This window comes from Lissotriton helveticus, chromosome 6, assembly GCF_964261635.1.
Source record: "Lissotriton helveticus chromosome 6, aLisHel1.1, whole genome shotgun sequence".
Taxonomy (NCBI): Eukaryota; Metazoa; Chordata; class Amphibia; order Caudata; family Salamandridae; genus Lissotriton; species Lissotriton helveticus.
In genome coordinates, this window is record NC_136067.1 from 1,771,436,057 (window position 1) to 1,771,459,898 (window position 23,842).

The following is a 23,842-nucleotide window of genomic DNA, read 5'->3' on the forward strand; positions in this document are numbered from 1 at the left end:
ATAGCCGTAACAAGCATAGAGGTTTAAATAGAGGTGGCAGAATAGCCTATAATTAGATGATTCCGCTGTTTTCTCTCATAAAATGGGTCATGGAGCACATTGAGGTAAACAGCGGCTATGCCGATACACGGCTAGATTATGATGGCGAGAAGCAGAGAAATTTATACTAAGATAAATCCGGATGACTATCTGTACAATGTAAATATGTAAATAAACAAGGGCAAAATTGTAAAAATGTAAAAACGACTATGTAAATGTAAATATTGTATTATACATGTAAACGAGTGTATATACAAATTTACTAATGATATTTATAGCAATATCGCAAGTCCACTTTCTATGTCTTTGATTATGACGTAATGCATTCAAAATGGCCCCTCGCAGTGTCGACAGTAAACACTGACGAAGGTAACCCGAAACGCGTCTGTTTTGTTTGTCGAGAATAAACTGAATTGAAAATCTCCTCGCGAGTGCTGTCACTTTTTTCCCGGCGAGGATACAGGAGTATGGAGTGATAATATATATATATATATATATATATATAGATATATACATATATATATATATAGGCCCAAAGCAGCCAGACGGAAACCAAAATCCCCAAAGAAAGAAAAGGAACTATTGGAGAACAAAATGACTCAAACAGTGGTAAACCTTTCAAAAAATAATTCTAACTATAAGTCTTGGTTTGTCTTATTGTCCACCCAACAACTTTGATTATCCCAACGTCTGGATGGATGTGTACAAGGGAATAAGGAAACTGAAATTAAAGAAACTGTATGCAATCAAAAATAAACAAATTGATGCAGGCGATCATGTGGATCCTCTAATCGAGTCTACACCCCCGGGATCCAATACAGTTGCAGAACTTGAAGACATGTGGAATCAGGAGAATGATTCCGTTGGAAATGCCAACCCGCAGAATGGAAGTATGGAAACCAGGGGAGCGGGACTGACCAAGTTCAAGCAGAAATGAAAATTTTGTCCCATCACTTTGCATGATTCCATTGACACTTTTCCCGAAATAATCACCAACAAAATTAAAAAACTAAATTAAAAAATCGGCATGACCACTCAAAAGCGCCCCAATCAGGATCACAAGTATTTTCAATTAAGGAAAAAACTAAAAAACAATAAAGATGTCATAATAAGAAACAGTGACAAGGGCGGAAATATAGTCCTATGGGCACATGAAGATTACATAAAGGAGGCCATGAGCCAATTAAATGACAGACAATGCTATATACGTACGGATGTAAAAACATTGAAAGAAATGTATCGAACATACTATAAAAAACTATCGACTTGGCGCAATAGAAATTGATCAGTGAGGATGAACATAACTACTTGAAAAATGACAATCCTGTTGTACCCACGATCTATTTCATACCAAAAATTCATAAGGACAATAAATAACCCCCCGGACGTCCTATAATTAGTGCCAGGAATAGCATTTTGGAAAAGACATCTGTATATGTTGATTATTTCCTGCAAGACTATGGTAAATCTTTGCCCTCATACGTAAGGGATACAAGTGACTTTATAAACAAAGTCAAAGACTTTGCATGGAAATCTGACTATTTATTGTTGGCATTAGATGTGTCATCATTATATACAAGTATATCTCATGTTGATGGTATCCAGGTGGTAAAGTATTACTTAATGATAAGAGAAACAATTTATAAACAACACAATGAAATGCTTTTGGCTATGACAGAATTTTGCCTCTATAAAAATATCTTTATGTTTAACCATTTGCTGTACTGCCGAATTCAGGGTGTGGCCATGGGGGCTAGCTTCTCCCCAAGTTATGCTTGCCTCCACATGGGCAAATGGGAGAAGCTAGTCCTCATGGGTAAACAAGGAGATACAATGTCGGCCAAGGTGAGGCTTTGGCTTAGGTTTATCGACGACCTCTTTATAATATGGCAGGGAACCAGGGAAGAAGCTGAAATGTTTGTGGCACAGATTAATAGAACTGATTTAAACTTAAGGTTCACTGCAGAAAGTGAAACAAGTGTGAATTTCCTGGATACTAAAGTGTATATATGTAATAACAAACTGGAAAACACTTTGTACCGTAAGAAAACAGCAGGAAATTCGGTGCTACATGCATCAAGTGCTCACCCACGCCACCTGGTAAATAGCATACCATATGGCGAAATGCTCAGAATAAAGAGGGTATGTAGTACACCAGGTGAACTAAAAATGGCACAACAACAAAGCAAAGAGAGATTTTTAGAAAGAGGCTACTCTCAGCAAATAGTAGATGAGGCCATTGCTAAAACAGAGACTTTAGTCAGAAATGACTTACTGGCCAAAAGCAATAAAAAGGATCAGGTCATTAATCCTAGTGAAGGAGCCAAGATTGAGGATGATCGGAGTTTTCGCCTTATAATAGGCTATAGTAAACAGCACAAGGAACTTCAAAAGATTATCCAAGGAAGCTGGCCTATACTCCTCAGCGACCCGGTATTAGGACCCCAGCTACCGCAGAGGGCGTCCATTACCTATAGTAGAGCTCCCTCTATGAGAGATTGTCTTGTGGTATCCGATCCAGAAATGATATCTAATCCTGTTTGGTACCAGAATTTAAAAGGGTTCAGAAAATGCAAAACTTGTAAGGCCTGTACCCATGGGACCAATACCACGACCTATTTTAGCCCATTTAGCTCTAAACCTTACAAAATAACAAAAATGCTAACATGCAAGACTGAGTACACAGTGTACGTCTTAACTTGCCCGCGTGGGCTTACATACGTTGGCAGTACAAAGTTACAAGCACAAGTTAGAATACTCCAACACCTGTGCGCAATTACTAACATGGACAACACCTATCTGGTGGCGAGACATTTTAAGGAACGCCATGGATCCAATAACAAAGGGTTATCCTATTACTTAATTGACGCAAGTGCCCCAAATAGACGCGGAGGAGAAAGAGAAAGTAAATTACGTAAGTTGGAGACCAGATATATTTTATTACTTGATTCTAAACACTCACAGGGCTTAAATATAACAGAGGACATGTACACGTGCTTAGAATAACAGTGAGCAAAATTCACTATTATAACCATACTTGTATGTCCTAGAGAGAAGAATATAGAAGAATAAGAATTATTGTCTAAAAACATCAGCTTTTCTTAAAAAATAGATATCTTGTAAATAGAATGAATTTTAATATCAAGATATTAAGGATTTTTTTCTTAATTATTTTAATCTTTGTATAGTATTTATTTGAGACATTGATATACTTGAATGGGATATAAAAGTACCAATGTCAACAATGTATATAGTAAACAAAAATTCTAAGGCGAAGACAATAGATTACTATGAAGTCCTGTTGGAATAGGACCAATCTCTCATTAAAGGAATTGTGGATTTGACCAAGAGTGGTCAGTTGGGAAGTAACTTTGAAAAACTTGTTACGTGAATCTAACTATGAACACATATTAAATTATATGATGAGAATGTGATTTATGAAAAGAATTGTACAAATCAAAGCAGGCAAAAATAATATACAATAAGGCCAGACTGCACAAAAGGTTCGTAAGAATTTATAAATGTAATGTATTGGTTTTAATTTTTCACTAGCACTTTAGGCACTTTTATAAACTACCTCAAAGCAATGGGATTTAAATTCACAACAAGAAAGTTGTTTATGTATTTTACTAAGATATCAATATGTGTAATTTGCAAAATGGCTGTGACCCAACCAAATATGCCATTACTTGAACCCGCGTTTTACTATTTAAGCATAAGAAACAGGCGGGGCCAAATTAGGATGGTCATGCAAATAAAGAGATTTAATTGGTATGTCAGACCATATTTTGGTAAATGCACAAATTATTGTGGTTTGTAAATATTTGGCATTCGAGATGGGCTAGGAATTAGTATTTCACCGAGTGGAACATTGGTTTTGTTGTTGGAAGTAGAGTAATTCCAAAACAGACCCATTCTTGGCAAAAAGCATTTATGTATTTCAGGGTCAAATGTTATATGTTATATAGTATTTTACTTATATATATATACATTTATTTATTGCGATTTTGCACATGTAGTAATGTAAAGTTTTGCACATAACATTGTGAATGAATTACGCGATAGTATTTTTCCATTGCGACTGAGAATGGTAATCACGTGATACACTTTAATTATGCACTGCCACTTTAAAAATGTTTCCCAAATCCACAACATTTGTCGAGTGAACAAGCGGCGTCAAGCTGCGAAACGCGTCTCTGACCTTTGGGGAATAAATAATTGAAGCACCGAAATTGGGTCTGTGTCCTGTTTGCTGGTGGCAGCGCGTGAGTGAAAACGTGGCGGCTGATTTAACAGGATTGTTGGATATATATATATATATATATATATATATATATATATATATATATCCACCAGATCGTTTTTTCTTTCTCACGCACAAAAAACAATGTCCAGGCCACTTAATTCCATAAAGCGTGTTTATTCAATTACGCTTCAACTCGACGCGTTTCGAAGGGTTTACATTCTTGTTGACGAGTGGGAGTTAGAATGTTTAGAACATTTAAATAAACATCACATGGTTTCACCCTACGTGTAGACATAGTGAACAGGTTTTAGGTATCTTTAAACATGCCGTTGTCACGTTCATTGGAAAACGGCGACCGGGAAACGTTGGAGGAGGGATCTCGCTCATACGAAATATTCGCACGGACGGTGGGCTACATTTGTCCAAATGATGAAGAATACGATTTTCTAAGTGGACCCCCTCCCGGTGACAGCTTTATACACACATGTATTAAGCACACGAGTACCACTTTAAAACTGGAAGCACCTACAACGTTTGGAAGGCATACACACTTGCCATACCTTTCTGCTTACCAACCCCTGATGAAAACATCGAACTCTATACAAAGTTAAATTTTAATAAACCTGCTTACGTGCAGGAACTTCACAAGCCCTGAAGAGTCGTTGTGGACTACACCTACACGACGAAACTCGTGTCGGCTGATTGTTGACGTATCAAATACAACCTACCTTGATATACATTTTCAAGATTCTGCATCTATCCTTGGCTGATATTGTTGTTGTGTTTCAATTAATTGATTACCATTTACGAACATTACTTTGTTGTGTGCGAGAGCATTGCTGTTCTTCAGTCCAGTGGGATTCTTTGAATTTCACCTTTGAGCGGTTAGGGGCTTTTCCGCTCGCTCTTAACGCACCACAATCTCACCAAATTGGTAAAACCTTAAGACGTACACACTAGGAAGAGCGCCGCAGTCTACTGAGTTTTTTGTAAAACCCTTATTTCTGCATTTGATGCTTAAAAGGGGTCCACCTCCAGATCTCCCTACACTCTGACTGATAAATCATACACAGAGCATAAAGGGAATCAGGCGAGGGAAAGGTAAGGAAGGGTCTGGAACTGGAAAGGATAACTGAAACGAGAAAAAACACAAAGGTAAGTACATATATCTCTAACTACTCCCATTAGAGTCTCGTTAGTAGAACACGTACCAAAAGCAGCTTTCTGTAGGCTGTCCTTCTCCCTTTGTGGTAGGTAGCAGATACGTCTCTCTATATCCTATCACTTGTTTTCTACAATACAAAAACACAAATTAACAATCGTTCATGCTTTCCACACACGGTTGATATTATGCAAAGCGCCCTGTTTTCCAGACATACCTTCCAGCCTTCCCAACAAGAAAGTAAAGAGTAAACAACCCTTCTCCAATAAATGTTGAAAGGATTGTTAAAAGAAAAAAGAAAGAATCAGTAACTGCATTCTGTTACTATAGTCTTGCACCAGAACAGATATATCCAAGAGCAAAAAGAATATAATTGTTTATCCTCTGCCAATTATTTTCATCCAGGAAAAGCAAAGAAAAGAATCTCGGACCACACTTGAGGGTTGCCCCATATGTCCAATGTCACGATCAATAAGGTTTATGGTACACCACAAGGGATTGGGGTCACCACAATGTCCCGCAATAGGATACTTTAATTCAAAAATAAGGAGGCCCGTCTAGGCCGAGAACGCGAGTACTCACAAACTGTTGCGAACGCTCTTGTCCCTTCCAAGAGCCCAATATGGCAACACCCTCAGCAGCCGAGGACTACCGGAATCCAATTGCCAGGAGATTGAACGTCCGGCAGCCGCTGAACGTTCCGAACAGGAGCTCGATGCACAGCGTCTCAGCCGAGAATGCCGAGGGCTCCTAAACAGCAGTTTCTCGTGTCTCAGCCGAGAACACGAGCAGGAAATGCTCCACTGCAGCCGCAGATGGAGGAAACCAAAGACGGTCAAATTCCGAACGGCAGCCACCGAACGATCCGAACACAGGAAACAGGAACTTGAAGCCAGGCAACAATCATCGTCTCAGCCGAGAACGCTGTGTTGCCGCAGTACTAGGATTCAAACAGGAACAAACTCGGGTCAGGGTTTAAGCAAAGAATCACGTACGGCTTAAGTCGTGCTATGTTCTTCCTATATGTTGTTGCTGGCTCCTCCCAGGCGCTGAGCTTTCTGGGGCTTGTAGTCATGCAGGCGCGACTGGCAAGTCATGACAGCCGGAGATAGAAGATAGATACACTTAGTCATTATGTAAAGGATATGAAAACTTTCATAAATTAATACATGTTGAAAGGGTACTCTTTAAAACTTCAGAGCGCCTTGTCATAATTCATGTTAGACATTTTACACAGCGTCATGTGCTTATAAAGTGGCATACGTTCAGGGCAACACATGAAAACAATTTCTCATACTTAAATAAATGCATGTGTCAGGATCATGATTGATTTCAATTAAATTACTCCATGCTCGCATTTCATAACTGCTTTTGAGTAAAGCCCCACTGGTCACAAACTATATCAATCCAACTTCTATGGAAATATCCACAATTACCGGTCCCTATTCTTACGGTATACCACCATATATATATTTACTGAAAAAAACAAAGGTTACAGAGACTTTATTGTTAGGCTTACATTTTACTTGTACAAAACCACTCAAATTCAGTAGTTATAGTTAGCTCAGGTAACATAATGCACTGTTTATGACCTCACATATGACATCACTCAAAACATGGACAGTTACATCACTGATGACATCACAGATGACATTTCAAATTACGGTACAAAAGGGGTGGTGATGGACGGAGCATCTGAATCAATCAAACACTCACACCCAGTCAAAAGATCCAGGTCTAATCCATCACCGTTCTTTAGCCCACTCTGCCACCCCAGTTCAGACATGGCTATATGCAAATCAGTCTGACCCTGTGCCTCATGGGAACAGTCCACCCCGAACTGCCAAGCCATGTCTTCCCTGGACCGGAAACAAGCTTCCGAGGACCGGTTTCTGGCATTCCAGCCGTCTTCAGCCCGGCTTGCTTGAATCCAGTGGCAAAGTGAGCAAGGGACTCACGTCTGAGCATACCCTGCCACACTTATGGCGGCCAAAAGCGGTACAAAAGGGGTTGGTGATGGACGGAGCATCTGAATCAATCAAACACTCACACCCAGTCAAAAGATCCGGGTCTAATCCATCACCGTTCTTTAGCCCACTCTGCCACCCCAGTTCAGACATGGCTATATGCAAATCAGTCTGACCCTGTGCCTCATGGGAACAGTCCACCCCGAACTGCCAAGCCATGTCTTCCCTTGACCGGAAACAAGCTTCCGAGGACCGGTTTCTGGCATTCCAGCCGTCTTCAGCCTGGCTTGCTTGAATCCAGTGGCAAAGTGAGCAAGGGACTCACGTCTGAGCATACCCTGCCACACTTGTGGTGGCCAAAAGCGGTACAAAAGGGGGTGGTGATGGACGGAGCATCTGAATCAATCAAACACTCACACCCAGTCAAAAGATCCGGGTCTAATCCATCACCGTTCTTTAGCCCACTCTGCCACCCCAGTTCAGACATGGCTATATACAAATCAGTCTGACCCTGTGCCTCATGGGAACAGTCCACCCCGAACTGCCAAGCCATGCCTTCCCTGGACCGGAAACAAGCTTCTGAGGACCGGTTTCTGGCATTCCAGCCGTCTTCAGCCCGGCTTGCTTGAATCCAGTGGCAAAGTGAGCAAGGGACTCACGTCTGAGCATACCCTGCCACACTTATGGCGGCCAAAAGCGGTACAAAAGGGGGTGGTGATGGACGGAGCATCTGAATTAATCAAACACTCACACCCAGTCAAAAGATCCGGGTCTAATCCATCACCGTTCTTTAGCCCACTCTGCCACCCCAGTTCAGACATGGCTATATGCAAATCAGTCTGACCCTGTGCCTCATGGGAAAAGTCCACCCCGAACTGCCAAGCCATGTCTTCCCTGGACCGGAAACAAGCTTCAAATTACATCACTGATGAAATCATCCAGTCATTGTGAGTGTTTTCTAATAGTTTATGACTGTTAAATATGCATACTGAGGTACAACAAAAGTTAAGTTAGTATACTTTATATACTACTAATAGTGATACTATTTCTTATATATAATATGTGAGTGGTTGTGTGATTGTGTATATCCATATGTGAGTGGCTGTATGTGTTAGTAAGTGTGTGTGTGAGTGACTGTATAGTGTGTGTGGCTTTGTGGGTGGGTGAGTTACGGTATGAGTGTCTGTATGGCTGAGTTAATAGGCACATGATTAGCTGTATGGGTGAGTGAGTCAGTGTGTGAGAGGCTGTATAGCTGAGCGAGTGACTTTGTGAGTGGCTTTAATTACACAATGTAGTATCTAGACATTATGTTAACTCCTTTGTGAAAGATAAAAGGACTGTTGAATTTTAGAGAACTTTTTAAAGACTTCACCCTGGATAGGCCAAATGATGTCTAAAACATTGACGATCCACGTGGAAGAAACACTGTACATTATTTTTGTCGAAAAATGGTTTGCATTTAAGGTTGCTGTCATTACATTCTGTCATTACATTCTGTCCATCTAGTTTTACTCTTTAAATAGACAGTGTAGTGCCTCCAGCACTATTCGTAAATTGCACTGGCTCCCCATTGATAGACGCATTCATTACAAAACACTTTGTATTTCTTTTAAGATTCTGAAAAGTGCTAGCCCAGCTTTGCTGAGCAACTTGATCTCGCACTATGTTCCGTCGCGCCCTCTTCGCTCAGCAGAGCTTCACTTAGCAACGGTGCCTAGAATTAGGCTTTCCAGGACAGGAGGTCGGGCTTTCCGATATCTTGCGCCTAAGCTTTGGAATTCCCTTCCGGTTCACATCCGCGCTATCATCTGTTTGACATCTTTCAGAAAGGCCATTAAGACCTTTCTGTTTCCATCACCTTAGTCTCTTCTGGTAATTCCTTGGTTGGCTCATAGTCTTATTGTCTCCTCATGTGACAGCGCCGGGACGCCCCTTAGCTGGGGCAGCTGCGAGCTTAATAAACGGTTAACATAACATAACATAACATAACACCTTCATGAAAGATAATAGTGATAGTAAAATAAGTTCTTCCAGAAATTGATATTTGTCTAGCTTTGACGTTTCTAATTTCGGTTTCCAGTTTACATCCATCTGCCGTGCATCCAGGTCTTTGTAGATGCAACATAGACATAACATCTAATCTACAATTTGGCCAAGACATATTTTGGTTTGCATTTTTAAGCAATCTTTCATAAGGCACAGTTTTGCAATCTTATAGTGTTAAATACAGAAATCATTCAGAATGTATTTGAGTAGTGGATGTAAAGGAACAGTCTTCATAGTCATGGTTACATTTGTAACTCAGTCAAAATAAGTCATCAGTATCTTCTTTTTCTAGAACTCTAAGCATGATCATTATAAATCCTTTTGAGTCTTGTTGACAGTAAATATTAGTGACCTGCTACATATATCTAAAAGATCTCAAACGGCTGAAACAGAATGTATTACAATTCTGTAACTGAGTGAAAATTGGAGCAAATGATATAGTGCAGAACATAATCTCTCATCTGGTTTTTGTTGAATTTGATTACAATATGTGGTAAATAAAACAGTACATTGAGAACAACATTTGCATAGCAGCTGGCACCTGAACTGTTTTCCAACTGCTATCTTACAATATCCCCCTCATTTTCCAGTTTTTGATTCTTAACACCTTCTAGCTTGTCCTGTTTTTCTTTCTTTTCTTGAACATCAGTTGACTCTTTTGTAAGTTTTCCATTTTAGACAGATGACCAGGGGGGCGCGTTTGCAGAGTGATGACAGGAGGGGGCGTGGCCTCCGGCGTGATGCCGTTTTTATTTTGTTTTTTATAAGAAGGGTGACTGTGTAGCCCCCTTCTTTTTCTAATTTTCTGACCCTGGGTACCCCATACCCCTAATTTTGTTTAAAAAAAAATAAACCAATTTGGAAGGGGCCACGTGGCCCCCTTTCCGAGGCCTTAATCGGATCCCGGGGACCCCATCCCCCGGGGCATGGCCTTTATTTTAATTTAAATTATTTTGGAGGAGGGCTGCTTTGCCACCATCCTCTGGCCACTTATGGCCCCAGGGACCCCTTCCCCCGGGGCCATCCTATTTTTTTAATTCTGGGGAGGGAGGGTCTCGTGGCTCCCTCTCCCGGGCCACTTCTAGCCCTGGGGATCCCCTCCCCCGGGGCTGGCCCTCTCCATTGGGGACCCCCTACGGTCCCGTCGGCTCCCCGCGTCTTCGAGAGCCGGCATTGCTTTTCCCCATGGGGAGCTGCTAACATGCAACTCCCCGTGTGGAAAAGCAATTTGGCTTGAATTTTGAAAGAGAGAGCAGTTTTCCCTGCTCTCTCTTTTTCAGAATTCAGTTTGTTATGGCGCTCCCGCCCTGCCATAGCAAACTACAGTGTCCCAGGGTGGGCACCCCGCGACACTGCAGGAGACGGCCCTGGGGGGTGGTGGTCCCCAGGGCCATCGAGAGCACCCGGAGGGGGGGCGCGCGGCCCCCCTCCCACCATGTACAAAGCCCCGGGGGGTGGTGTTCCCCGGGTCTTGTGTGGGGGGTTGAAGCCCCCCACACAGGTTTAAAAAAAAAAAAAAATAGAAGCCCCGGGGTGGCGGTCCCCGGGGCTGCAGGGGCCTTTGAGCCCACCACCCACTCATTTTTGAAGCCCAGGGGGTGGCTGTCCCCGGGGCTGGGGGGGCTGTGAGCCCCCCACATATATTGAAAAAGCCCCGGTGGTGGCGTTCCCCAGGGCTTGGGGTGCCTTTGAGCCCCCCCACCATTTATATTAGAAGCAACAGGAGTGGTGGCTGTGGGGCTTCTTTGGGCCCTCCACCCAATATTATCATTGCCCCGGGACTTAGTCCCCTGGGGGCTAATTACCAACCAAGCGCGGGATCCAGCGCTTCGCTTTTTTTTTTATCTGCAGGATCCGCGCACCCTGTGCGGATCTTGCCGTTTAAAAAAAATAAATTGGGGGCCTTGCGTGTCCTAGTGGGACCCCCTGAGCAGGCCTAGGGGATCGGGGTGTTTCTACCCTGCCCCCTTTTTGCGTTTTGCACGTTTTTGCTTCTGTTTTCTTGTGCCTCGTGGCACAAGATGGCTGCCAACACTTCCTGGTTTGGAGTGTTGACAGCCAATTAGCATACAGCATGTCATCGGGAGGGTGCACGGATCCTACGCGGCCATAGATATATAAGTGATTTTACTTTTGATTTTCTCAGCCACTACCGAACGATTTACACCATTTAACAAAAAGGCACAACTCTGAACCAAGGGCTACTTTTTGCCAAATAGGGTGTAATTCCGCTCAGCAGTTCGGGCTGTAGCTGCGGCTAAAGGTTCTTATGGTAAATTGCATGGAGAACACACGTTTTGGGACCCCTTTTTTCTTGGCCCCCGCTTGACGAATCATCGTGAAACTTTCAGGATCCTGTAGGTTCCTGGTGGGCTAGTTGGCCCCCAGGGACCCACAGTATTAAAGGGGAATTTGTTCTCCATCTGCAAACGTGCCAGGGGAAATTAATTCCCCTATAATACAGCCCACCAGGTGCTTCCAATAAGCGCCATTGTGCTGCAATGCAGAGAGGTGTTCCAGGCCGTACCCCTTTTTACACCTCTCTTCAACGGCACTTACTGGAGGTACCGAGTGGGCTACTTTGACCCTAGGGACACTAAGGATTCAAGGGAACTTAATCTCCCAACTTAAAATGGACACAGGGCGTGTTTACACACAGGGGAAGGGAGGGGACGGGGCCTGAGGTGACATGTGCAAACACGCCCTATGGCATGTTTTAAGTTGGGGAAATAATTCCCCTTCAATCCTGAGAGCTCCAGGGGGCCAACTAGCCGACCAGGTGCTTCCAGTAAGCGCCACTGCGCTGTGTTTCAGAGAGGTGGCCAAGGCCGTGCCCCTTTTTACACCTTTCTGCAACGCAGCTCTATGGTGCTTACTGGAAGTATCTAGTGGGCTACTTGGATCAAAGTGACACTCAGGATTCAAGGGGACTTAATCTTCCAACTTAAAATGGTGACAGGGCGCGTTTACACAGTGGTGAAGGGAGGGGATGGGGCTCGAGGTGACTTGTGAAAACACACCCTGTGGCACGTTTTAAGTAGGGGAAATAATTCCCCTTCAATCCTGAGAGCCCCAGGGGGCCAACTAGCCCAGCAGATGCTTCCAGTAAGCACCACTGTGCTGTGTTTCAGAGAGGTGGCCCAGGCCGTGCCCCTTTTTACACCTCTCTGCAACGCAACTCTGTGGCGCTTACTGGAGGTACCTAATGGGCTACTTGGACCCAAGGGACACTCAGGATTCAAGGGGACTTAATATCCAAAATTAAAACGGACACAGGGCGCGTTTAGACAGTGGTGAAGGGATGGGATGGTATAGGAAAGTGGCTCTATATATAGTGGACCAAAGTAAAATCAGCCTAACTACGAATTCCGATTTACTCACCTGTTATCAGGAGAGACCTCAGTGCTGCATATTTAAGCCCAGTACTGATACTGAAAAGTAATTCTAACCACACTCACCAGTAACTTGAATTTCCTTTCATAGGATATAATTGCCTGCTTTTTGCTGAAAAAGTTTCTGTGTCTATTTTTGAAACTTACAAATTTTCATCTAAAATCAGCCGAACTACGAATTCTGATTTACTCACCTGTTATCAGGAGAGACCTCTGCTGCATCTTTGAGCCCAGTACTGATCCTGAAAAGTAATTTTAACTATACTTGGGGGACGGAGCTAGCTGGGGAACGAAATGGCCGCACTCTGAGCAAGCTCCTCCGAGGGCCCGCTAACAACAAACCTTTTCCTGCACTAATAGAGTAGATACACCGCACAAGTGTTCGCATGTACTGAGCAGCCTGACATGTCAACAACACTCGGCGAAGAAATCGCGCCTCTCTAAACGCCGTAAGCGCACCTTTGGACACTGCAACCGATTGCGGCCTTCGCGGAGACGGCATAAACAACGCACCGGCCTGAAGTACAAGACCAAGCCGTGACGTGAAGCATGCAGTCCGGACTGTGGTAGCCCCGCCCACCGCTAAGTAGCGGGGAAGACAGTGAGAACTGACGGGGAGGCCGAGCACCGGCTGCGAGACCTGTGCACATCAGCAGCACTCTTCAGGTACGGCAGGCCCAGCGCTTGGGAGAATTAAATGGAGCAGAGCCCCAGGATTGATCGCGTGCAATAATACGGACCCGCCCGAGGCCGTTGTAGACGGGAGGAGAGCCCGGAGGGCCTGAGACGGTCTCAGCTATGGACCCGCGAGGGGAGAAACAACTGCAGCTGGGGAGCGGCCGCGGCAATATTCAAAAACTGCATATTAGTGGGAGACCATCATCATTCAGCCACAAAGTCTGTATTTATCTGCAAATACCCGATAGACCTAGAGAGTTCCAGGGTGGCGCAGGGCAAAACGACAAGGAACGCTCCACCATAAGAGAACCACGTGTGCGGGTAGACTGAGGACGAGTGGCAATCCAAAGACTCGCATCTCCCATAACCTCACTACTCCACCTGCTACACTAAGCCGCTGCCATCACAGATGCACATGCAGAAAGCCCCGGGAGAGCAGGCCACCAAATATAGGAGCAGATCCCAGTAGCAAACATAGAGCAAGGTACAGTGGCAACGCACGGGGTACGGCACTGGCTGGGACGTCATAGGGAACATACGAGAACCGCTAGAATCTGACAAAATCGAATGTAGCTCGCGGACCGAGCAGAGAGAAGGTCTCGAACGGCTACGGACAGAATCAGCACCCGCACGGCCGACGGCTCTTGAACGAACGTGGCGGGTGGAACTGAAGGGCGCAATCGAGACGGTGTCTGCAGCGGAGGCCGACCCGACACGGCAACGACACTCGAAAGGCAGTGCTGTGGTAGGAAACTGAAGAACACTGAGAGGCGAGACAGTAGTGTAACAGGATGGGTAAACCAGACAAAAAACAACCAAAAATAAACTTCGAACAACATAAAAAAATACTAAAACAAAATGGCGACGAACATCAGGCTGCTTCACAATCAGCGCATGCTACATGAGGAATCACGACGGACAATATACAATCAATGTTCCTCACGATCCAAACTGCGCTGACAAACCTTGATGGCAAAATTGACCGGAAGCTTGTTTCCGGTCCAGTGAAGGCATGGCTTGGCAGTTCGGGCTGGACTGTTCCCATGAGGCACAGGGTCAGACTGATTTGCATATGGCCATGTCTGAACTGGGGTGGCAGAGTGGGCTAAAGAACGGTGATGGATTAAACCCATATCAGTTGACTGGGGGTGAGTGCTTGTATTGTCAACGCTCCGTCCATCACCACCTTTGGTTTTGTTTTGTTTGCCATAAGTTGGCAGGGTATGCTCAGACGTGAGTCCCTTGCTCACTTTGCCACTGGATTCAAGTAAGCCGGGCTGAAGACGGCTGTAATGCCAGAAACCGGTCCTCGGAAGCTTGTTTCCGGTCCAGGGAAGGCATGGCTTGGCAGTTCGGGCTGGACTATTCCCATGAGGCACAGGATCAGACTGATTTGCATATGGCCATGTCTGAACTGGGGTGGCAGAGTGGGCTAAAGAACGGTGATAGATTAAACCCAGATCAGTTGACTGGGGGTGAGTGCTTGTATTGTCAACGCTCCGTCCATCCCCACCTTGGGTTTTGCTTTGTTCGCCATAAGTTGGCAGGGTATGCTCAGACGTGAGTCCCTTGCTCACTTTGCCACTGGATTCAAGCAAGCCGGGCTGAAGACGGCTGTAATGCCAGAAACCGGTCCTCGGAAGCTTGTTTCCGGTCCAGGGAAGGCATCGCTTGGCAGTTCGGGCTGGACTGTTCCCATGAGGCACAGGGTCAGACTGATTTGCATACGGCCATGTCTGAACTGGGGTGGCAGAGTGGGCTAAGGAACGGTGATGGATTAAACCCAGATCAGTTGACTGGGGGTGAGTGCTTGTATTGTCAACGCTCCGTCCATCACCACCTTTGGTTTTGCAAAATTGACAATCTTACGCACAGAGTAGACCGCATGTCTGAAAGACTGGACAGACACACTAAAAGAATCGACATGGCCTAACGCAGGATATTGGACGTGGAAGATGCAAATAATCATATCACAGTGAAACAGGGAGTAGATAAACAAATAGCCACGCTGACTGCCAAGGCAGAGGATTTGGAGGCCCGGTCTAGACGAAGTAATATACAGATCATGGGAATTGCGGAAACCACAAATACAGGCCCAATGGAGAAGTATGTGGATCAACTCTTAATAACCCTACTGGGAAGAGAGACATTTTCGGAAGTCTTCCTGATTGAAAGGGCTCACAGATCCTTAGCTCCGAAGCCACCAGTAGTCACTAGACCACGGCCCATCTTCGCGAAAGTACTAAATTATCGCGACCAAGACGCGGCACTACCTAAAGCTTGTGACCTGGGAACCCTGAAACATGAGGGCATAGACATAGCTATTTACCCCGATTTCACTCAATCTGTTCAGGAAGCACGGAAGAAATACACACAAGTAAAACAAAAACTCAGAGACCTGCAGATCCCATATGCCATGCAGTCCCCGGCCAGGCTGAAGATCACGGAAGATGGCAATATAAAGATATTCAATGACCCCAAAGATCTCTTGAAATACCTGCAGCTGCGAAAGCCGAAGGGAGACCATAGAAGATCACCAAGAGACAGACAGCAAGAGCAGGGACCTATGTCGGACGTGGAATAAAGTAGTTATATAAGCCAGGATATATGCAAAGTGGATTGTTACCGCCGTTACCTAATATGACCCCACCCTGGGGTACTGGCACCTGTACACAATGCCGGTAACTGGTGGGGGGAGAACACTACAAGGAAAGACGGATCACGAACCATGACACATTGAGATCCGCACATCCCAGGAGATCCGAAATGAAGATTGACGGCTCAGATAAGTCGAATGCAGGACAAATTAAACTGCGCAATGTTGTGAAATGTTGGTCTGTACGTGTTTGTATGGTAAAATACACCTAGAGTCAGGCGTTAATAGGTTAAGATGCGTTACAATGAGCTGCGGGGTCCACAGACACAGTGCACTCTTATGTTGAAAGAAAGGCCCCCGCTATGGCCGACCAGGTAGAGGGGGTTAAGGCCAGGCTGCTCCCACCCACCCGTGTGCACCACAACTGTTCTTTATCAGGGGGGATGTTCAATGTTATGCATGAATGGAGAGGGAAGACGAACATGGTATCATTGAGGGAGATGTCTTCATCACGGGGCCTGCGGCGAAGTGGGAGCGCTTCATACTCGGACGGCTCACAGCGACTGGGGAACACACGATCACCGGTACGCACCAGGTTAGGACACTGACTCTCATGTCCTGGAACGTGAGAGGCCTACAAGACCCGCGCAAAATCAGGAAAGTCCTTGGGTACTTAGACAGACACAAAGTAGACGTTGCATGCATTCAGGAGACACACACTGCGCCCCAGAGGGAATGCAGGATAGGATATCGATGGGCACAATTCCGAGTGGCATCATCTTATTCAAACTATGCCAGGGGAGTACTAATATTGGTTAAACGCAGCATCCCATTCACACTCATTAACACGGCCACGGACGATCAGGGGAGATACATCATCTTTAGTGGAGATTTTGGTGGTGCAGACCTTACAATTGTCTCGACTTATGGACCCAATACGGATGATCGAATTGTTTACGATAATCTCTGGTCCAAGCTCCGAGAGACACAGCCGAAGGAGGTCATATGGGGCGGGGACTTCAACACATGCTTAGATCCGCAGATGGATAGAGCCTCTGGTGCTGACAGACACAGGAGACGAGCGGCGCCATCCATACTAGAGGGAATGCAGGAATGGTCCATGGTGGATGTGTGGAGACAGAGACACCCAGGTAGAAAAGAGGGTACATGTACATCATTGACCCACAAGACCTGGTCGAGGCTAGACTACTGGCTGACCACACAAGAGGTTAGCACGTGGACCACGGAAGTGGAACACTTGCCTACGACCCTGTCAGATCACTCCTCCGTGCGGATTGTGCTAGAGGTATCCACCCATACCCCAAGACAATTCACATGGTGACTCAGGCCAGCAGCACTGAAAGATCAGGTATTTCGTGGGAAATTGCGGCAGGCAATTGAGGATTTTTTCCAGATTAACATAGGAACAGTAGAGAGCTATATGACATTGTGGGATGCCTTTAAGGTAACCATAAGGGGACACTACATAAGCAAACATGCCGGAATCCTCAGGGATATCAGGCAACAGCTGACAATGGTAGAAAGAGACATCCAGACACTAGAGTTGGAATATGCTGACACCCTACAGGACTCCATCCTACCGGATGTACGGGGCAAAGTGAACACATACCATGAATACGCGGACACAGAGATAAAGTATTTATCCAAACAGCATAGGGCTAGAGCATATGGGGAGGGAGGGTGACCAGGCAGGGCACTGACGCAAAAAATTCAACCGATACAGGGCACATCACTAATAACGCAAGTTGCGAACGCACTAGATGAGCGGGTATATGATACCCCCTCCATCCTGGAACAATTCTGAACATACTATTCAGCATTATACACCACGTGGGCTACGCATGCACCAACAGACATACACGAATATCTGGATGATGTGGGGCTGGCCTGGCTGACGGACACCCATAGGTAGTTCCTGGGACACCATATTACGGAAGAGGAATTTAAAGAAGCAATCAATTCACTGCCTAATAACAAAGCCCCGGTGCTGGATGGATTGCCTGGGGAATTCTATAAAGAATTCAAAGACCTGTTAATTCCACAGCTGGCCCAGATGTTCGGGGAGGTGTTTGAAGAGGGGGCCCTCCCACCAACGCTGCGGGAGGCGCATTTGATAGCGCTTCCGAAACCTGGCAATGACCCCACACACTGTGAAACTAGCAAACAGATTACAACCACTGTTGAAGATGCTGGTGCTCCCAGACCAGGCGGGTTTTATACCCACAAGATCCACAGCCCAAAACATACGTACTATATTTACGATGTATCATAGCCTGAACCCCGAGTTGCCGGCGGCGGCCGCACTGCTTGATGCGGCGAAAGCCTTTGATTCGGTGGAATGGGACTTCATGATTACTGCTCTGTCCAGGATGGGGTTTCCGCCCGCTTTTCTAAAATGAATCGCACTACTTTATGATGAGCCTAGAGCTAGAGTACGCATTAATGGGCATACCTCACAGCAATTCACGATAAGCCGTGGAACAAGGCAAGGATGCCCGCTGTCACCTGTCCTGGGTGCAACCCATGAAAATAAATAACTGATCGTACGAACTGTCGCCCAAGAATGTAGGTGTGCATGCAAGCTAAAGGGGGAAGTGATGTTGTTTCCTGTATGGTTGAATTTACTACGCTGGTGCATTCAATGCGATGGTATAACGATATTATCCGAAGTCAAGCTATGTACAAAAGAACTGTGTAGTGAATCGTGCAAATGTATGTATATGATACTAGAAGGTGTATTTATAGATTGCTGCTTGGTGAATCAAAAATTAAATAAAAAAAATAAAAAATGTTTAACTATACTCACCAGTAACTTGAATTTCCTTCCATAGGCTAACATTGACTGATTTCACTTGGAAATTCTTCTGTGTGTGGAGTTTTGGAACTTTAAAATATTCAGCTAAAATCAACAAATTCTGACTTACTCACCTGTTATCAGACGAGAAACCAGTGCTGCATCTTTTAGCCCAGCACTGACCCTGAAAAGTAATTCTAACCGTACTTACCAGTAACTTGTATTTACTTCCATAGGAATCCATTGTCTGGTTTTCACCAAAAAAGTTTCTAATTGTCAATTTTCACAAAGTACAAATATTCCTTAAAAATTGCCTGAATGACTTAAACGCATTCTTTCAACTGTTTACATGAGAAGCACCAGTGCTGGATCCAGGATCCACCACTGAGTAAGAAAAATTAACGATAACACTACTTACCTGCTAAGTGAATTTCCTCCCATGGGATAACATTGGTGATTCTATGTGAAAAAGTTTTTAAGTGTCAACTTTTAAAATACAATAATATTCCTTAAAAATTACTACTGTAACTTAAATGATTTTACTCAACTGTTTACAGGAGATGTCTCAGGACTGAATCTAGGATCCAGTCCTGTGGTTAGAAAAGTAATCCATAAAGTAACTAATTGCATTTAACTAGAAATTCCCGTTGAGCTCAATGTTGCATTGTGTTTGAAATTGTGTTGTCCATTGCAACAACTGTAACTACTGTACTTAAAAGTCTATTGCCTATTTGCAAAGCATTTAAACTAAAGTAATTCATTCTGAGAAAGTATACTTTGTAATCAAATGTATAATGTATTTATAATGTAAAAAAATCTAAAAATAAATAGATTTTAAAAAGTAGTAAATCAGTATCAAAAAATAAATATAACAATTAATACATTTAAAAATTGTCATTTACAAAGCCAATGAAATTCACTGAAAAAAACATAGGTTTCAGACATGTTATAGTTAGGAATTAGCATTTACAAAACCTTTGAAATTCACAGAAAAAAACACAGGTTTTAGGGGTGTTTTAGTTAGCTGGATTATAATAGATCTTGTTATTTAAGTCGACGGGTTCATCCGAAAAAATACGGATGAAGATCGCATTTGCATTCTTGATGATAGAGTAAACGACTGGTATGAAAACCCTGAAGAAGGCTTTGCCAAAACGCGCTGGTAGTTAAGAACTGTGATCAGTGTTTCCTGAGATTGGCATATATGTTGTGCATGGTAGTCAACAACTGTAACCAGTGTACTTTTCTGAAATAGGCATGTACTTTGTGTCTTGTTAGACAGAATTCAGACAAATCTTTTTAGATTGGCCTTGACCGTTCTGTACATACCAGCTGAAGATACAAAAAAAGATTTCAGGTTATATCATACACTACAATATTCTGTGGTTGAAACATGTTTAAGAGGATCTAGAATGTATGTTTTATGAAAAGAGTAATTTATCATGTATGTATTTATGTATGTTTTTCTAAATCTGAAATAATTTGAATAAAAAAAAGAAATGAAATAAAAAAGAAAAAAATGTTCTTATATAATAGTAGTATTTTTTGTATAATTTGAATTGTGTGTCTAAGGTTTAATTGCTTCACATGATATTATCGTGCACTGTGCCCGGTGCAAAACCTTTTTCCAAAATAGTTGTTTTCCCTGTTAGGGTAGTATCCTTTCTTACAGGGGGCCGTGTGTTTTCCAGAGTAAGTCATCAGTGATGTCATTTGAGATGTCATCAGTGATGTTATCAGTGTCACTGACCATGTCATGAATGATGTAAGATGTGACATCATCAGCAGTGGATTACGGGCGTGAGATTTATACTTAGTACAAATCACTATAACGGAGGAATTTCAATGGTTTTGTACAAGTGAAATGTCCAGCTAACTATAACACCCCTAAAAGCTATGGTTTTTTTCAGTGAATTTCTAAGGTTTTTTAAACGCTAATTCCTAACTATAACATGTCTGAAACCTATGTTTTTTTCAGTAAATATTTATATACATATATATATTCACTGAAAAAACCATAGGTTATACACCATATATAGTTAGGAATTAGCATTTAAAAAACCTTATTTTACTCACACAAAACCAATGAAATTCCATATATAGTTAGTTGTACTAACTATATATCACGCACCCGCAATCCACTGCTGATGATGTCACATATTACATCATTCATGACATGGTCAGTGACATCACTGATGACATCACTGATGACATCTCAAATGACATCACTGATGACATCACTGATGACATCTCAAATGACATCACTGATGACATCACTGATGACAACATCCAGTGACTGTATTTTTCTGTAAAGTTAAAATATGTCTTACATATTTATGAATGAGTCGATGTATAAGTGTCTGGACGAAGGATTTAGTAGGTGCATGACTGAATGTATGAGTGAGTGATTAAATGTGTCTCACTGAGTGCATGGGTTAGTGACTAAACTGTCTTAATTTGTGCATCATTATGTCTGTTGTTCTGTAAACTGCTGCATGTGTTGATCAGTAGCTATATGAGTAACTATATAGGTTATTGATTGGTTGCACAAGCATTTGTATGGGCGACTGAGTGTGTGTGTGGGTGGCTGGGAAGTGTATGACTCTGTGCATAGATGTATGGATTCAAAAGTGCATGTTGGAAACAGCTGTATGGGCGGTTGACTGTGTGCATGACTGTATTGGTGAGTGAATAGATATCTCAGTGCTACATGTCAAATTAAGTACATATGTAAAATACAGTACATGTGAGAGTTGACATATATAAATAACTGTGCATAAGAGCCAGTGAATGTGTGAGTGGCTGTATGGATCATTGTGAACTTGTATCCAGGATTGTATAAGTGAGTAAATATGTTTTAGTATATGTTTGAATAAGTAAGGTGTGTTTAACTGTATAGTTAAGGAAACGGAGGTGTGATTGATTGTTTGCATGACTGTCTAGGTGTGTGTGTAACTTCATGGATGAGTGACAATCTGTGAGTCTGTGTTTACACTGAGTGTATCTAAGGTTATATTACAGTCTGAAGAGGTTCATCGTATTATCACATGAATGATTTCATCAGTGATGTCATCAGTGATGTCATTTGAGATGTCATCAGTGATGTCATCAGTGATGTCATTTGAGATGTCATCAGTGATGTCATCAGTGATGTCACTGACCATGTCATGAATGATGTAATATGTGACATCATCAGCAGTGGATTGCGGGTGCGTGATATATAGTTAGTACAACTAACTATATATGGAATTTCATTGGTTTTGTGTGAGTAAAATAAGGTTTTTTAAATGCTAATTCCTAACTATATATGGTGTATAACCTATGGTTTTTTCAGTGAATTTCATTGGTTTTTTAATAGCTAATATCAAAACCTTTACAATGTATTATTCTTTAAAAAGAAAAATATTTTTTACATGTTTTTTATACAATTTTTTTTAAATTTTTTTTTGTTTCGCTCCCAGTACGCGTACCAGTTAGCTTCCCGTTAGCTCAATCCGGAGGCGCGACCCGGTACGCGAACTGGTAAACGTTCCTTTTGCGCACCTCTCGCGTTACAAAACAACATCGCGACGCTTCGCGTCAGCATGACGTTTCGCGTTCTCGCGTAATACGTCATATTACGTGCTACGTTCGCGTACCCGGAAGCGCAGCGGTACGCGAACCGGAAGCGATCCGCGGCGCGGCGCCGACCGCATAACGTAAACATAGCAGGTCATGTGACTCGGTAATAACACTTTTCATTGGTTCATTTCACTTTTGGTTTCCTAATGATGTAATACAAGGTCATGTGATCTAAAATGGACACTTTTCATTGGTTTAGAACTTTTGTTTTTCCCAAATGATGAAAACCCCTCCTTCTTTCATCACTCTGACTTTCATCTTGGTGAGAGAAAGACCCTTTATTGATACTTTGTGATGGCTTCATTAGTAGCTTCAGCTGGTGCTAGCCCACCACCTCCACCAAATCCAAGAAAGAGAGGACCACCTGCAGAAGTAATTTTGCAAGAAGAGGAAGAACAGGAAGAGGAGGAAGAGGAGGAAGAGCATGAGTTTTTGCCAGAGGAGCCCAGGAGGTACAATCGAAAGGAGAATTATATCTGGCAATTCTACAGAATTCCTGAGGGGCAAAAGAAAGTCAATGCACGTTACGTGTTTTGCCGCATATGCGGTGATAGATTGTCAAGGGGCACTGATAAAAAATACAGTTATGGCAATCATACTATGCATCGGCATATGAGTAGGTGGCACCCAAATAATTATAGTGCTGCCCAGCTACGTGACGAACAACAAAATCCCCTCCCAATGGCAAGAAGATCGGTGGTTCCAGAGGTGTCGGGACCAGAGGCGAGGGAGATGATCGCAAACATCCAAATGTTGTTTGGGCACGTAAAGCAAGTGTGCGTGGAATGTGGCACTTTCATCTGCTACAGAGAAAGTAGCATCACTTTGATTTTGCGAGCAATTCAAAATCATATTAATGTTTTTACGAGACGCACCAAAAAATAAATTCTTTTTTTTTTTTTTTGCTCCTGTTGAGCCCTTTATAATGGATCGTTTTTGTTTCCCCCCCCCAAAAAAACCCAAAAAAATTTAAAAACGTTCAGAAAATACAAAAAAAGTAAAAAAATGTTCAAAAAATACTAAAAAAAATATAAAACAACAAAAACATAAAAAAAAAAGTTCTTTTCAGAACTAACTCCCCATTATAAAAAAATTGGTAGAATATTTGGAACTCTGCCAACCTCTATTTCTCTTAGTTCGCTCCCGGAGCGCTACCCGGTACGCGTACCGGAAGCTAACCAAAAAAAATATTTTTTTTAAAAAAGAACAGTAAGTATAAGGTAAGCAAACAGACAGTTATGTTAAAAGAAAGACAGCTCTAGGGAGTAAACTAAGGA